The following is a 10,239-nucleotide window of genomic DNA, read 5'->3' as shown; positions in this document are numbered from 1 at the left end:
TGAAGAAAGTTCAGTTATTTAGTGAGAGAAAATATAAAGTGAGTTTCTGCTATCTGAAAGAAAAATATTCCACCAATTCAAATAGTGTCTTTAAAACTAAGTTAAGTAAGAATTAAAATATACTGCTCACAAAAATTAGGGATATTTCAAAATGAATATGAAGCGATTTAAAAAAGAAGCATTTGATATTTTTTTATAAAACAAGAACATCAGAAAAGCAAACTACAAGTCAAAGAAAGTTGTTCAATTATGCAAATGAGATGCAAAAATAACTTTTATTTCATTGGTGAAAATGCACTATACAAAAGGCTGAAAGTACTGGAGTATCTGCATGTTCCCTGTTCCCCTAATTTTTGTGAGCAGTTTATTTTAAGAATGACCTGCTTGCTATATAGACAATGCTAGGGTACTATTACTTTGTTATAGAGGAATTTTTCTTTGAGTTGTTCTATTTCTCATCTTATAATATCAAGATTGTTTCTATTCACGCATAAGAAAAACTGAACACATACAAATGATGTGGGACAATAAAAATGCAAACATTATTAGAGCATTAATCATGTTAACAGTTCAGCAAATATCTGTACCTTTGCAATCTGTTTTCTCTTTTTGGGTGTTTTAGATCACTGTATGATGATGAACCATGGTTTCACATCATTCATCAGCAATTGGATTAGACCTGTATTGCCATTCTCTTAATTGGTATCAAATAAAAAATTAGGCTATACTGGTCAGGTTGTTAACAGAATGTAGCAAAGGCAGGAAGATGTCATTTCTAGAAAATCTAAACATCACGATATAATGCTATCCCAACCAAGACAGGTAGATTGGTTTTAAATGTCATGATGAATAATTAGGAACTATGAGCATGATCTATGATCATTCAGAAAGTATTCTATTAAATCCTGTACACTTCTGGCTAAGAAGTTTGAATTTTTAAATCATGTATCAAAAAAAAATGCCAAAAAAAAAGAAATAATATTGTGCCATCAAAAGTAGAAAGTTAAGTTTTCTTGCCTTGGGAGCAAAAAGTATATATATTTTTTAAATGTGAAGTACTCGAAATGAATATACTTACTTACCTCAGGATGAACAAAAGCTGCATTTTTAACATCAGAATTCAAATATCTGTCCACTCTGAAATGTAAGTTGAAAAACTAGTAGTTGATTTTTAATTGGTCATATTCCAGTTGGAGTCTTGACCCCTTTATGCATCAAATAACTGTAAAGTGAATTCTTAAGATTCATTAATTGGAAAAAGTCACAGACTTCCAATGGTCTATTTTAGTTACACATTCACAAACCTTTACCTATGCCTCTCTACTCATGTTAATGTAAACATAGAGCCTACAGCCAACTTTCTAAAATATACTTGAAAATGGAAGATCAGACTTGAAAATAAAAAAATAGATTTCTCATACATAAATATAATTATTTATAAGTTTTTACTTGCCTAATTATATTTCCAAGCCTTATTTTAAAAGCAAATGAATTCCTCATCATACCCTGATAGCAGAGAGAAAAGATGTAGCAATTAACCTAGTGACTACTGAAAACCAACTTATATTAAAAAAAGGTAATTTATAGAATGATACTTCTCATATTAAACCAACCTAATTGTGAAGTGTATTATATGCCTCATTATATATAGTTTTATATACACATTCTTCATTGATATATGGCTGTGTACAAGTAAACAAATATAAGTATGTGGAATGAAGAGTAAACACCCCTATTCCTTCAATAAGTAATAGTAGAGTATTACTAGTATGGTTCTGTTATTCTGCCTGACAAGTTCAAAAAGGACATCACAGATTCATTGAACATTATGGCCAAAGGGAATTTTGAGGTCTTTTAGTACAAACTCATCATGCAGTTCAAAATGTCAATCAAAATATATTTAAATACATTATAGATGAATATTGTCATCAAGCAGGTTTTATGATAATGTACATACACATTGAGACAGATATTAGTCATTCTCAGTCTTGACTGATATTGCAATCACCTGAGAATTTTTAAAAAGTACCCATATCTGGGCTCCCTATCACCAGAGAGTTTATTTAATTTGGTGCAGTCTGGTCATTAGTGTGCTCTAAAACTCTCTATCAGTATACTATTTATAAAGCACATAATAATGTGCAGCCAAGGTTGAAAACTACTGACCCACATGAATCATATAAGTAGTCATTGTTAGAAGAGGATATCAAAATGCAAATGCAAAATGTCAGAAATAAGTAAAGTCTATTTCCAAGTAAAAACAAATTGTTAATATTGCAAACCAGGTTTATACATGTAAATTCATATAAACAGTCTATCTGTGTTTATTAAATGAATCATTATGCATACATATTTTTAAATTTTAAATTTTGAATTAAGGTTATTTTACATTTCCATGACACTGAAGTTGCTAAAAAGCACTTTACAAATAGTAATTGTGCTTCACAATCCCTACCAGCTACATATTATTATTTCTGTTATACAAATGGGAATACACAGGCATGAAGAGGCTAAACTAATTTGATGCAACTAATGAATGTTATAGCTGGGAAAATAAAGGGGAATTATAATACTAATTTTTCTGAACTAAAGAAGTTTTCCATTAGGGTGTAGAAAGGATAAAACCCTGCAAAAAATATTCAATTTAGTGCTTTCTCTTTTAGAAGATACTCTGCCATTATCTACAAATATTTATTATGTAGTTTCTCTGGCTAGAGTACTGTGCCAAATCAGTGAAGGTGAAAAAATGTAGAACTAAGAAACTCAATTTCATTTACTGAATTAAGAACCTTCATTCTGTAACCATGTAAAAACTTTATTTATTTAATATAACCTTTTCTGTTTTCCTTTTTTTATTTTTTGATTTATACTGCCTCATCCAGCACCCTGACTCACCTACTGCCTTGTCCTTTGCATGTCCACTCCTTTAATCATTAGCTCTCGGGACAATGAGCATCAGATAATTTTAGGAACAAAGTCTCAACTCTGTTGACCAGAGACCTAGGTTTAGTCAAATAAGAGATAACATCTAGGCCTCAGTTGTGTTTCAGCTCCAAATTCAGAAAAGCAAAACAACCCCACCAATCACACCCTTTAAAACCCAGATAGAGCGATGCCATGGCTGACATCAGGACCAGATGCACTGATCAACTACCCCTTAGCTTAGCACTGACCACTCTTGGATACCATTACCCTAACCATGACCCTTACTCCCTTAGTTCCCAAAAAACCTATTCCCTAGAAGCCATTGGGGAGCCAAATTTTAGAACACTGCTTCACCTGGGCCTTTGGGTTTGAGGCTATTTTCTTTAAAAGTAATCTTTACTTTCTTTGCTGAAAACTCCTGTTCCTATCTTATTGAGCTTTTATTTTTATATGAACAGGCAGATATAGATATAGATGATATAGATAAAGATAGATATAGATGTAGATAGATATATAGATATTGTTTACACACATATGTATAGATATCTATGTGTCTGTGTGTGTGTGTGTGTGAAAACAAACCCCTTTAGTTCAGTAAAAATTTCAAGTACAGGACCAAGAGTCTTCTTTCTAAGTACAGGACCAAGAGATTCCACCTGAGATGAGCACCTTATAAAGTAAATAACCAGACAAACATTATATATACTGAGCCAAATTTGTGATGAACAAAGAATTATACAGATTCAGAGGCAATTTTTGGAAAAGTCTGAAATTAAACTGGAAAAAATATATAAAATAATTCAAAGCAAAAATATACAGGAAATGTTTGGTAACAACTAATTCCTTTCTTTTCTTTGATGCCAGTATCCTTGGAAGAGAGTGTAAATGATAAAGTTGGGAAAAGTGGTCAGGGGCAATGGTAAAAAGATATGAATAGAAGTTGAAAAGGTTTGGATATTACCCTATAGACAAAAGTCAAAACCATTGAAATTTTTAATGGAGGTGTATCAAAGGCTAAGTACTACATAGGAATATTCATCTAAAACATAATTTGTAGGAAAGATTCAAATGGGAGAAACTAGAGGCAAAAACACTAATTAGAATTAAATTGTTGTGTAGGGCCTGACCAGGCGGTGGTGCAGTGGATAGAGCGTTGGACTGGAATGCAGAGGACCCAGGTTCGAGACCCCGAGGTTGCCAGCTTGAGCGCGGGCTCATCTGGTTGGAGCAAAAAGCTCACCAACTTGGACCCAAGGTCGCTGGCTCGAACAGGGGGTTACTCGGTGCTGAAAGCCCGCGATTAAGGCACATATGAGAAAGCAATCAATGAATAACTAAGGTCTAGCAACGAAAAACTGATGATTGATGCTTCTCATCTCTCTCCGTTCCTGTCTGTCTGTCCCTGTCTGTCCTTCTCTCTGACTCTCTCTCTGTCTCAAAAAAAAAAAAAAAAAGAGGCCCTGGCCAGTTGGCTCAGAGGTAGAACGTTGGCCTGGTGTGCGGGAGTCCCGGGTTTGATTCTTGGCCAGAGCACACAGGAGAAGCGCCCATCTGCTTCTCCACCCCTACCCCTCTCCTTCCATTGGAGCAGCGTTTGCCTGGGTGCTGAGGATGGCTCCTTGGCCTCTGCCTCAGGCACTAGAATGGCTCTGATTGCGGCAGAGCAACGCCCCAAGATGGGCAGAGCATCGCCCCCTGGTGGGCGTGCCAGGTGGATCCCGGTTGGGCGCATGCGGGAGTCTGTCTGACTGCTTCCCCATTTCCAACTTCAGAGAAATACAAAAAAGAAAAAAGAAAAAAAAATTGTTGTGTAGGGTGGAGAAAGGCCTGGTCAATAACAAGTGTGGGAATAGAAGGAACCACGTGAATCAGCAAGATCTTTGGGGGAAAAAATAGCAACATTATAAGACTTGGTAAATAACTAATGCCAAGAAGAGATGAATTTAAAGGTGGTAAGATCTGTCAGCGTATGAATACTCTATGTATTATCTAGCTATGTCTTAAATATATTTTGTGACATAATACTTCCTTTTACAAGTGGCAGCCCATTTTATATTAGTATAGCACTAATTACTAGAAAGCTTGTTTTATTTGGCAAAAATGTCACCTAATGTAACTTTTATCCATCAGTTCTAAGTTTACATTTATATCACTCTAACTCACAAACACAAATTATTATATTTTTCTCTAAAGGATCAGAAAATAAATATTTTAGGCTTTGGAGAACATATGGTCCCTATCACATTTACTCAGCTTTGCTATTGTAGGGAGTAAGTAGCCATAGGCAATACACAACGTGAAAAAATATGGCTTTGTTCCAATAAAACTTTGTTTATACAAACAGACGGCCAGCCAGTTTTGGCCCAATTTCCATAGTTTGCTGAATTAGGCTGTAGATCATAATCATGTTCAATATATTTGAAGGCATATTTCATGCTTCAAACTGTCTACAAAATCCGTTTCTCTGCTCCAAACATCATCCAAGTCCTTTGACTATTTCTGATATGGTAGGATTTTGAATCATACTTTTTTGCTTTTCAGCAAAGCATCCATGCTTTGTTGAAACATTTTGTTAGACTGTGACATCCATAATTTAATAAATCCCTCTCAAAATGGTCAAACAACAGAGTGGGATTATTGACTCCCTTTTTATGGACACAGTAGCCTACTAACGAATTCTGACTGAATAAACTCTTTCTGTTCATTCATGGATCAGATTAAGACTTCTCTCTGCACTTTGAGGAGATAGGCTACTATAAAGGCTGCTACCCCAGGCACCTACGACTCTAACTTTGGCTAAGTGTGCACTGCAGGGACAAAATTAGTAAAGGCTGATGTGTGATCAAAATTCTAGAAAAACAGATGCAACCACTCAGTGCCTAATGAAATGGCTCCTTTTCTCCAAAAGCCTAGACCAAGCTGTCACTCTTTTATTTGAGACTTCAGATAATTCCAAATTCAGGTAATTTCCTCATTGTCCTGTGAGCTGGGAAGGATCTGTGGAGTAATAAATGTGCAGCCTGAACTCAGATTAATCCACACAGGGCTGTGTTCAATCTGGCCATACGTAGAGGCGTCATTTGCTGAAACAGGAGTACCTTTCCCATCTCCTAAAAATCATGACTTCTTGGAGATTTATCCCAATGATGTTTGTTATTGCATTTGCATCTTTTGATCAAATGGTAAATTTAAAAACTATCAATGATCTTTTCTTATACACGATTTTTTTTTAAAACTTGAGCTTTAGTGAAGACCATCTGAAAAAACTGGTGCTGTTACTACAACCAGGCACTTTATCATGTCAACCTTTGACATTGTCTTCATGGCACTTAACACTAGGTAAAACTATCTTTCCTTCTTTTCTTCCTTCCTTCTTTTCTTCCTTCCTCCCATTACATTCTCTCTTTCTCAGTAAAGTGTAAGCTTCTAAAAGCAAGACTTCTTTGTTCTAGTAGCTGCAATGTTGCAGGAACTGTTTGGTACTACAGGACCACTGGTGAATAAGACTTAACCTTTGTCCTCAATGATCAAATTTTGACTAAGAAGGCAAAAAAAAAGAATAATATTATAATATATAGTTATTCCTAACATGCTTGGCACTAAAGTATGCCTCTTTTTTTTTTGAATGAACTACTATATAATAACTTTCATTTTCTGTTTACTTATTAATTTTTGAAAGTGAAAGAGAGACAGGAAAGGAGCAAGAGAGAGAGAGAGAGAGAAGCATCAACTCATAGTTGCTTCACTTTACTTCTGCATTGAGTGTTTCTCATACGTGCCTTGACTAAGGATCAGACCTGGGGATAAAGCTGAGCAGGGACCCCTTGCTGAAGCTGTCATCCTTGGGATCATGTCAATGACCCAGCACTCAAGCCAGTAACCCCACTCTCAAGCTGATGACCTTGCGGTTTTGAATAAATGATCTCAGCATTCCAGGTCAATGCTCTACCCACTGTGCCACCATTGGTCAGACTAATTTCTCTATTTTTTAATTAATAAACTTACCTCTTCATGACTATTCTAGTTATCTGGTACCATGTTACAAACATCCTAAAACTTGAGCTGAAACATGTATTTTTGCTCTTGACTCTATAATTTGGACAGGTCTCTGTCCCTGCTCCTTTTGGTGTGTCAGCTGGGACAGCAGGCCCATGCTCTCACAAGTCGGGAGATTGAATGTGGCTGTTGACTGGGACCTAGGCTGGGGTTTGTAGGCCAAAATGCCTACATGTGACCACATTATGTGGCCTCACCTGCCTCATGCCACATGACACAAAGACTGGTTTCAAAAAGGAGTATCCCAGGAAAGAACTTAGCAGGAGCTGTGGCACCTTTTCTAACCTAGCCTTTTTAGTCAGGCAGTGCCGATGGTACCAGCTGCCATTTATCAGAAGAAAGTCAGGAAGGCCAGCCATTATTTTAGGGGAGAGGGAAGATTTTCCTTTCTTTTTTTTTTAATGGAAGTAGCATGGGCATGTTTTAAAACCACTCTAGTCCCTCCTCTGCGTGCCACAAATTACTACTTGTTTTAAGAAGAAAAATACCTCATCCCTTTATAAGGCTTCCAAAAAGGGCCTATACTATTGGGCTTAAGCTTGAGTTTCAGGATTTCATCACCTATCTTAAGTCAAGGTGATATGAGGCTCTTGTGGTGCAGTCACTTGATTACAGATCTTCAAGTAATTTCTCTTATGCTAAAGAACTTGAACTAACTAAAAGTTATCTGTTACCCCATACACTGAACAAACAATGATGGGATAAGCATAGGATAAGCAATATAGATACACCCATAACAGCATGGTGCTAGTCCTAATTTCTGAAAATAGCTCTCAGAAAGTCTTAGTGCTGCCCTCTGGGCTCTGGCTCTACCCTTTGAGTCATTCTTTCTCTTACATGAAACATGGCTAGTTTTTGTGGCAGATTATTTTCTTTAGTCTTCTCACTGCCCATAATAGTTCTAAAACCCAAAGGACTCTTTTTACTTTGTAATGTCTCTGCCTTTTTTAGTTCAAGCTGATCCCACTTAACAAGAAAATAAAAAAAAACTTCAAAAAAAATCTCAAGATTAGTCCTGCCCTATTTTAGGTTCTCTGGAAATTCTACTGTGAAGACAGTTCTCTCAAGATTCTTACATGGCCTTTGACTATTAGAAAGGGTCTATATGGTACCCCCTTAAAACTTTCTGAGGTCTTAAGGAAGGTTTTTACAGTTAAATCCTTGGTTTTATCTTTAGACCATGTTTTTCAGGGGTTGCCCTAGATTTTACCTTTGCCTGGAAGCTGTTATTTAATTATAGCATCTCTTGCAATCAGGAGAGTCTGGGAGAAAAAAAAAATTCTTTTTGAACTCCAAATTTTAATACCTTTTCTTTTTTTAAAATTTTTTTATTTTTCTGAAGTTGGAGACGGGGAAGCAGTCAGACAGACTCCCGCATGTGCCCGACCAGGATCCACCCGTCACGCCCACCAGGGGGCGATGCTCTGCCTATCTGGGGCGTCGCTCTGTTGCAACCAGAGCCATTCTAGCGCCTGAGGCAGAGGCCATAGAGCCATCCTTAGTGCCCGGGCCAGCTTTGCTCCAATGGAGCCTCCGCTGCGGGAGGAGAAGAGAAAGACAGAGAGGAAGGAGAGGGGGAGGGGTGGAGAAGCAGATGGGCGCCTCTCCTGTGTGCCCTGGCTGGGAATCAACCCTGGGACTCCTGCACGCCAGGCCGATGCTCTACAACTGAGCCAACCGGCCAGGGTCAATACCTTTTCTATAAACTTTTTTTTCCTTTCTTTCTTTCTTTCTTCCTTCTTGTCTTTCTTTTCTTTTCTTTCTCTCTTTCTTTCTTCTTTCTTTTTTCTTCCTTCCTCCCTTCCTCCCTCCCTCCCTTTCTTCCTTCTTTCTTTCCTTCTTTCTTTTCTTCCTTCCTTCTACCTTTTTTCTTTCTTTCTTTCTTTCTTTCTTTCTTTCTTTCTTTCTTTCTTTCTTTCTTTCTTTCTTTCCTTTCCTTTCCTTTCCTTTCATTTCATTTCTCTCTCTCCTCTCAAATTTTACTATTAAGTAAATTGAAGAAGCTGGGCAGCCCCTTAAGCATTTCTACCTGGAAATCTCCTCACCTAGATCATCCAATTCCTTTGTTATATTTTTCCATTTTCCACTTTTTAATAGTAAGAGTTTTAAAGAAATTATAGGCATTTGTTAACACCACCACCCAAGTGCAATGATAAACATGATGTTAAGGAAAGATAACTGAACTAGTAGTCTAAATGGATTTTAATTCCAACTTTGTCATTAACTAGTAATATCTTATCCACACTAAAACTTAGAAAAGAGTTTATAATAAATAAAGGTATTTATAATTATATTCAGAAAAATGAGGCATGTCTATAAGGCAAATAATTTTAATAAATAGATAAACAGGATAAGGTTTAGTCTGACATACTTGTTTATGTTGAAGTCATGATGACTTCTGTCAGTCTTCTTAGTATATAAAATATTTCCCAAATATTCAATTATGAGTATACTAGAGATTAACATAAAAGTTCCCTTTTTAAAATTATAAGCAGTTGACCATTTACAGTTTCCAATCTCCCTCAGATGATAGAGATAGCAGCTCAATCAGCTTTGTGTAAGCTCTGAACAGGAAACTTGGACACTTTCATACAAAGTAAGATTAAAGTTATTGAAAGTAGCTAAAGATTCAGTATCATTTCACCATCAATTCTGATCCACAATTGTGTTCCAGGGAGTTGAAATTATATTATGTTAGCATTAGAGGGATAAAAAAAAATTCAAGCATTCTCATTAGGCCAGTGGTCCCCAGCCCCCAGGCCACGGACTGGTACCGGTCCTTGGGCCATTTTGTACTGGTCCGCAGAGAAAGAATAAATAACTTACATTATTTCCATTTTATTTTATTTAAGTCTGAACGATGTTTTATTTTTAAAAAATAACTAGATTCCCTCTGTTATATCTGTCTAATACTCACTCTTGACACTTGTCTTGGTCACGTGATACATTTATCCATCCCACCCTAAAGGCTGGTCCATAAAAATATTTCCTGACATTAAACCGGTCTGTGGCCCAAAAAAGGTTGGGGACCACTGCATTAGGTAACAGAAATATTATGGGAGAATTTCAATCACAGAAGCATTGAGGCTAAAATGAGTGGGTAACCATATGAGCGTTTAATGATAGAAGTGACAAAGTGTTATATTTATACCAATATAAGTGGCTTAAATAGAATAAAAAAATTTGTGTTTTGGGTGAAAATCCTTCAGGATTCTTTATGCCATGTATGGTCTCACTATGCCAGAAAGATAAAATTCT

The sequence above is a fragment of the Saccopteryx leptura genome, chromosome 1 (genome assembly GCF_036850995.1).
Source record: "Saccopteryx leptura isolate mSacLep1 chromosome 1, mSacLep1_pri_phased_curated, whole genome shotgun sequence".
Lineage (NCBI taxonomy): Eukaryota > Metazoa > Chordata > Mammalia > Chiroptera > Emballonuridae > Saccopteryx > Saccopteryx leptura.
The sequence above is the reverse complement of the archived record's forward strand: the minus strand, read 5'-3'. Positions refer to the sequence as shown.